The sequence below is a fragment of the Pogona vitticeps genome, chromosome 10, assembly GCF_051106095.1.
Source record: "Pogona vitticeps strain Pit_001003342236 chromosome 10, PviZW2.1, whole genome shotgun sequence".
Classification (NCBI taxonomy): domain Eukaryota; kingdom Metazoa; phylum Chordata; class Lepidosauria; order Squamata; family Agamidae; genus Pogona; species Pogona vitticeps.
Window position 1 is genome coordinate 10,967,972 of NC_135792.1, and position 8,017 is coordinate 10,975,988.

Sequence of the window (8,017 nt, forward strand, 5' to 3'; positions counted from 1 at the left end):
TGTTACAGACTGCCCAGCATCCACTAAATTAGGCTGCTACTTTAAGGGGTGTTGCCGGTCCTGAAGTGAGGTTCAGCTTCCAGTCCATACGGGTTCCGTAAATGGACGGGAGGGGCTGCAATTTTGACTTTGTCTCAGGCAGCAAAACATCTTGAGGTGACCTTGCATGCTTTTTAAATTACATGTTTAGTTCGCCTTTCCTCTGAACGTCTTTGAGCTGTGTGGTTATTTTAGGTGAAATGTTCTGACAATGCATTTTAAGAAAACCCCACAATAACTGTGTTTTGCCTTTCCTCTGCCTACCGGAAGCCTCTTTGCAAGGATCCTCTTCCATATGGCCACCGATGGAGATTGTAGGCTTGGGTCCTGTTGCTTTTCTGAAGAAGAAGACTGGTGTGGAGCTAAGTATAGCCCCGGCTGAAGATTGAAATATTCACTCGCCGTCATGAGGGTGGGGAGCCAAAGCACTTTAATTTCCTCAAATTAAAGGCAGCCACAACTGTTCTTTGCAAGGTTTGCAGAACGCTCATGTCCCTATTGAACAAGTGAAGTAGAAAGCATGGCCTCTTTGTGGGACCTTGCCTAATGCACTTCACAGCAATTTCGGGGGGACTTCTAAAAATCACCCTGTCCCTCCGAATGCTTCACCCAGCCATGTGCATTTGAGTGAAAATACCTCAGGGGCTGCCTGTACATATAAATTCTTCCTGAATACATGAGTTCTCAACGTATTTGTTTGTGAGCTGGTTGAATAACCCACTGTTCTTAGCTCTGATCCTGTGTTCTAATGATCTAAGCTGCCCTCGGTCCTTTCGTAAGGGAAAGATGGGGTAAAAATATTAGAATAAATAAATAAACTTGCATAAATGCCCATTCAAAATGTTCCTGGATTGCACCTACCTAGGGTAAAAGAGCTGTACAGGATGGAAAAGGAGATTAAAGAGTTGTCCCTCCCCTAAATACAAGTGTGTTTGATCTATTAATGTTGCAATGATAAGGATTATTGGAAAATGAGCAGAGGTAGGATATAACCAGATATGGGTAACTAAATTACCTATGAGAACTAACTACTTTTTCATACAAGCAGTGTAAAAAATGATTATGTTATAATAGAAGTAATGTAGCAAGTAGTGAGAAACTTCCTTTTTGTAGAATGAATGGTGCTTTCTAGTTCCTTAAAAACTATTCTTAACATTTTGAGAGCAATTTTTTAAAATTTTTGCAATTCTCTCTTAAGCGTCAAGGGAATTAATTTTTGGTTGGGTTTTCTTTTTCTTTTGGTTTTCATTTTTGGATTATTGGGGGGGGGTGTAGAGTTAGGGCTATCACATTGACCGTGTTGTTGTTCGGGAAGGTCTGTGTTTGGCTTCATCGAGGTCGTTGGTTGGAGAAAAAGCTCTGTTCACGCCAGGACTGGGTCTTGAGATAGCTCAGTAGTAGAGATGAGCACGGATCGCTGGCTTGGCTGTTCGGCATGGTTTATTTCCCAGCCAAGCAGCTGATCTGCTGTTCAGCACTTTGCCCCTTCTTAATTCTGGCTTGGGATTCCTCCTGTCCAGCCTTTCGCGTGACGTATTCTGCATATAAGTTAAATAAGCAGGGGGACAATATACAGCTTTGTTGTACTCCTTTCCCAATTTTGAACCAACCAGTTGTTCTATATCCACTTCTAACTGTTGCTTCCTGTCCCACATATAGGTTTCTCAGGAGATAGAGAAGGTGATCACTCCCATTTCTTCAAGAAATGGCCATAGTTTGCTGTGGTCCACACAGTCAAAGGCTTTTGTGTAGTCAGTGAAGCAGAAGAAGATGTTTTTCTGGAACTCTCTATGGCTTTCTCCATAATCCAGTGCATGTTAGCAATTTGGTCTCTAGTTCCTCTGCCCCTTCGAAATCCAGCTTGTACTTCTGGGAGTTCTCGGTCCACATACTGCTGAAGCATGCCTTGTAGGATTTTGAGTATAACCTTGCTAGCGTGTGAATTGAGTGCAGGAATGTTGTTGTTGTTTAGTTGTTTAGTCATGTCCGACTCTTCGTGACCCCACGGACCAGAGCACGCCAGGCCCTCCTGTCTTCCACTGCCTCCCAGAGTTGGGTCAAATTCATGTTGGTCGCTTCGGTGACACTGTCCAGCCATAGTGTCCTCTGTCATCCCCTTCTCCTCCTGCAGGAATACAGGACATCATTTCTGGAGTCAATGGGTTGCAATTTTATTCAGTTTTTTGTTGCTTTAGAATGAACTATGCTCTTTTTCTCATTATTTTTTTCCAAATATTTGGTGTGCTGTTCAAAAGAAATAGTTTACCAATACTTGTAAAATCAATAATCAATACAGTAGGACCGTGATATTCTTGGGGATCAGTTCCAAACCACAACCACAGATACTGAAAAATGTGGAAGTATCAAACACTATACATTGCGTGGTCTCTCCCTCCACCTAGTGACCAATTCAGTTACATGCACCCTGGAAATATGTATAAATATGTATTTCTGAGGGTTTTTATTTTGTATTTTCAGGCAGTGGATAAAGGAATCAGCGGATACTAATCCTGTGGATAGGGTGGTTGTATTGTAAGACTATGGCTGGGTAAATATGTGCTGGTTGAAAATATTAATCACGACCTAAATGCCTATACCAGTATGTGCTGATACAGGGCAGGCGTTCCCACTCCAAAATGTACGGAATCAGTTTACAGCAATGATGTATTGGCTGGTCAAGGTATGTTGCATGTATGGCTGCCTAGTCACCACTATCCCACCCAGACTGGCTTTCATGCTCTTTCTGTCTGAGCTCAAGTCAGTAGAATCAGCCAGTGGGAGAGAACAAAGGGGAGGCTACATGTTTTTCCACCACCTCAGTCTTTCTGCTTCTTCCATGCTCAAAGAGAACAGCTGAACATCGGTAACAAATAACTTCAAGGGTTGGCAGTGTTTGACGAGGGACCTCAACCCATAGCCAGTGATGCCAAACCTTGGAACCAGGCCTAGTCGGCACATACATTTATATTTGGTTAAGGTCCCCTTCATTCTGCTCAAGAGAGGCTTTAGGAAATACCTACTCCTTCCTATAACTTTTCACTACATTGTTGGACGAAATCGTTGAGAAAAGTGAGTAGGAAGCACTGACGTACACAGGAGCACAGAAAGCTACTTTATGCCAAGGAAGCACGGAGAAAGGGATACCTCCGGGACCTTGGGCCCCTGTGAGAGAGAAGGGGAACCTTTATGGGGATTGACCAGAGATGAGGAACCCCACCATTACTAGGGAATGAAGAAAGAGACCTCCCCAATGAAGACAGTGACCCCCTTCTTACCCGGGCCATGGGAGAACAGATCATTGAACCCTTTTGATCCAGATGTTTGGTTGCCTTTGCGTCGCCCATTGGTGCCAAGAGATAAGTTACAGGACGAACAGTTGAACGGCGCATTGCAGTTAAATGACTCAATAAACCCAAGCTTTGATTTAACTTTTAAAAATGACTCCTGCTTTATTTGAAAAAGAGATTTAGGTTCCCTATGAACCCATACATGTAGTAGAGAATTCACAGGGCCAGAATGATGGGATACGTTAGCAGGGATGAGAGTGGCGCCATAGGTTCCCCCATCCAGCCTTCCAGGTTCCCACTGCGCTCACAACAGGTGGAGGACAAGTGGATCTTTCTATCCCGGATGTAGTGTGAGCTGTTTCTGTTGTAATGCAAAGTTCTTTGACGTGGCTCAATCTTGAATTAAGAACCATTAGATTTGCAAAAGACCTGCTCCTGATCCATAGAAGTGGCTTGTTCATATGAGTCAATGCAGCTGCATGTATGTTTAGATCGTTTGGTGCTGTAGCTATTCAGGACGGTCACAACGAAACCTTCCACTTGAAAATCTATCCCCGTGCCACTTATGGAAACGGAAAGGACCCATCTTTCCTTTGTCTCTGCTCTGAGCCTTCCATTCCTTCCTCTACTTCAAAAGCTACAACAAACTTTTTCTTCTTGCCATACATGCAAGATTTTTTTTTTACTAAAATATTTCTTGTTTTCTCAAGTTTACATCTCCCAAGCTTTCACGGTTGCTGCGAGGCAGAGATGAAAATAAATCTGTGTCATTTTATTTCCCACCCTGTTATGTGCGAAGCTCATTTCTGCTCATTTCCCCTCCATATATCTACATATTATGCATGATTATGCAGGCTTAGTAAAATACTTACGTTCCTCTGATGTTCTTGTGTGAAGGCATACATATGCACACCACACTGTTCTCGCACGACCATATGCTTGGGTCTGTCAGCTTAAAATAACCCAGTTTGATTCAAACAATCAAACCTACCTTCCACCCCTGCTCATCTTTCAAGGTTAACTCATCTCCCGTGAAACCCCTTAACCCATATTCAGCCAGGCTGGCTAAAGACATGTGTTCCAGGTCAAAGGACAAGATGGCGCCTTGTCCACCAAGGCCACCAATAGAAGTCTGCTGCTCATTTACCACCTGATAAGGCTTAAAGCCTGTAGGGACGTGGTGGCGCTGCAGGCTAAACCGCAGAAGCCTGTGCTGCAGGATCAGAAGACCAGCAGTCGTAAGATCGAATCCACGCGACGGAGTGAGCGCCCGTCGCTTGTTCCAGCTCCCGCCAACCTAGCGGTTCGAAAGCATGCAAATGCAAGTAGATAAATAGGGACCACTTCGGTGGGAAGGTAACAGCGTTCCGTGTCTAAGTCGCGCTGGCCATGTGACCACGGAAGATTGTCTTCGGACAAAAACGCTGGCTCTATGGCTTGGAAACGGGGATGAGCACCGCCCCCTAGAGTCAAACACGACTGGACAACAATTGTCAAGGGGAACCTTTACCTTTACCTTTAAGGCTTAAAGCCACTCTCTAGGTGGTTTACAATTTCATTATGCCGGCGACACGTTGTCTCTCCCGGAGCAAGATGGACACTCAGTTTCCTGACCATGGAAGAATAGAGGGATGAGTCGGCATCAAGCTGGGCGTCCTGAGCTCATTGGGATCAAACCTCAGGTCATGAGCAGAGTCTTCCCTGCAGTACTGCAGTTTAATCACCGCACCACAAGGCTCCATTGGGAGCTGGACAAGCAGGTAATATGAACCTCGTGGCGCAGTGGTTAAACCGCTGTACTGCAGCCAAAACTGTGCTCACGATCCGGGGTTCAATCCCAAGTAGCCAGCTCAAGATTGACTCAGCCTTCTATCCTTCCGAGGTCGGTAAAATGAGTAACCAGCTTGCTGGGGGGGGGGCAATGTGTAGCCACCATCATTAACTTGTAGACCTCCCAGAGAGTGCTTGAAGCACTATGGGACAGTATATAAGCAGCACGCTTTTTGCTTTAAATTTGGGGGGATGACAATTCGCAGAATAGTTCAGTCAGCATGGGAACTGAAATCCCCCCAAAAAAGAGTAATTTTTCCTATCTTTGATAGAACAGCACCATACACCACAGAGGAGGGCAGCAAGAAAGCTGAAAGAATGCAGATAGGCTCCTAAGGATGTGGGGCGTTGTTAAGCAGAGGACGGCCCTCTGACAGCAGTACAAAGTAGAGGACTGCCCTCAAAAGCAGAGCTTGGTAGCGATGGGTTACAAGCAAGGTTAGCTGTCTCAAGTTACTTGCTGGAATGCAACAAGGGCATGGCAAAACTGCATTTCAAAAGTAACAGAACAAGTGGGGCAACGGGTACATGTCTGTGTGTAACACGCAACTTTTCTAGTAACATTTTAGTCAGTTTTGACGGGCCCTTTTTAGAGCTAATTCGGGCAGTATCTTCTAAGTTTTATACCCATCTCTCAACAGCCCTTAAGTGTTTTTAGATAGCTAAGGAGAAGTCATCTCTAAACAAGAAGTAATGCAAGCAAATTCCTGAAATCCAAGCTGATCATGGCGAAAAGAGCAAAGAGTCTTGTGGCATTTTAAAAAACTAACACATTTTATGTCACATCAACTTTGAGGGGGACAATGGCATGCAGGAAGTGCATATTAGATGTCTCTGGAAAGGTGTGCTGGGGTTGGGAATGCTTAATTATAATAAATAATAATGTGCCTTCAAGTTGATTCTGACTTACAACAACCCTTTCAGGGTTTTCTAGGCAGCAAATACTCAGACATGGTTTACCATTCTCTTCTTCCGGGGATGTCCTGGGACTGTGCAGCTTGCCCAAGGCCACCCAGGCTGGCTCTACTCTCAGGAGGCACAGGAGGGGAATCGAACTCCCAACTTCTGGCTCTGCGGCCAGAGACCTAAACTACTGAACTGTCCAGCCAACTTAAGAAAGATTAGGCTGAATAAACATATTATATCTTTAAAACTTTAGGTGATTTTTTTTCCCGAAGGGCAGATGGTAAAGCTAATGCCAGTAATGCCAGTAATGTTAACAAGTAATTGGAGAGGGTGATTTAGGATTTTTTTTAGGATTAGGCATCCTTCAGTCTCGAGAGACTATGGTAACATGCTCTGAATGGAGGATTTGGAACAGCATCTAGTGTGGCTGAGGAGGCCAATTCAAGAGTGACCATCCCTTCCACACTGAAGACAAAGACAATCTGTCCATTGTCCAGCTCCCTGATTTTGCTGCTTTCATGACTGCCTCTTTGCCTCGGCCTGCTGGACAAGGGTCTCTTCAAATTGGGAGAGGCTGTGATGCACCGCCTGCCTCCAGGCTGAATGCTCAGATGTCAAGATTTCCCATCTGTGGAGGTCCATTCATAAGGTCTTCAGATCCTGCTTGCAGATATCCTTGTATCACAGCTGTGGTCTCCCTCTGGGGCGCTTTCCCTGCACTAATCCTCCATACAGAAGATCTTTTGGAATCCGACCCTCAGCCATTCTCACGACATGCCCGAGCCAACGTAGACGTCACTGTTTCAGTAATGTATATATGCTAAAAACTCCAGTTCATTCTAGGACTGCTCTGTTTGAGACTTTGTCCTGCCAGGTGATACCAAAAATGCGTTGGAGACAACGCATATGGAATGTGAGGGCAAGTGTGTGTAATGACTTATGTAACAAGTTGCTTCGAAAAAGGAACTTCCAAAGCTTTGCTACATGGAGGCTGGAGCAAGAAGAAAAAGTTGTCCCTAACTTGTAAAGACAGGGCCCATCAATTCATCTCGCCGTCTCCTCACTCCCGTCTGGATAAGAGAGACTTGCCTCGGCCAGAGAAGCATTAACATTTCAGTTAATAGGCCCAGCCCTGCCGTTACAGAGTATGAATCCAACTTTGGTTACTTATTAATGAAGCCGCAAAGTGCCTACACTTTAGACTTCACTTAGCTGAGGGGAGCCTTTGAGCACCGATTTGACTTCTATTAAATGACTAATGGCTATTGAGACATAATGTCCTTGCAGCTGATATCACATCCTATTTAGTATTTAATGTTTAAATATTTAATTAATTAAACACTGCCAAATATTTAATTAAATGCCATCAATGCCTCCCCTACACTTCCACTGTGCATTATGCAAAAAGAAGAGAGAGCAGGAAGAGATGAAGGGAAATGGGGGGGACACTCCACCCCTTTACTTGCCTGGTTTTAACAGCAATGTCTATTCCCCCCCCCCAAAAAATGTGAGCATCGAAGTAAATTTTGCAGAAAAAAAAGCATGCTGCCTCACATATCCATAGCACATGATGATTTCTGAGCAAATTCAACATCTCTTGAAATGGGCAGTCTTCCTTTTGTTTACAAGGAGTGGCCGCTTTGGGTCAGAAGGTCAGGAAGTGGAAGAAGGATCGTTATGAAGGTGAAGAGGTTTTGCTACTCCCTCAGTGCCAAGACAAGCTGTGAAGAATTCCCTACTTCCCTTCTCAAGAGAGTTTTCATTTCCAGCAGGAGATGAATAGGAGAAATTTCCCATTTTGTTTCAGAATTTGCTGGAAAATGTAGTTGCTCCAGATTTTTTCCAGTCATCTCGCCAAAGGGCAGGCTAAGTGACCATGCAAGAAGGTAAGCGAGAAAGAGAAAGGACCTGTTGTAGCTCAGTGGGTTGGAGCCCCTGACTCCAGAGCCTGCAGG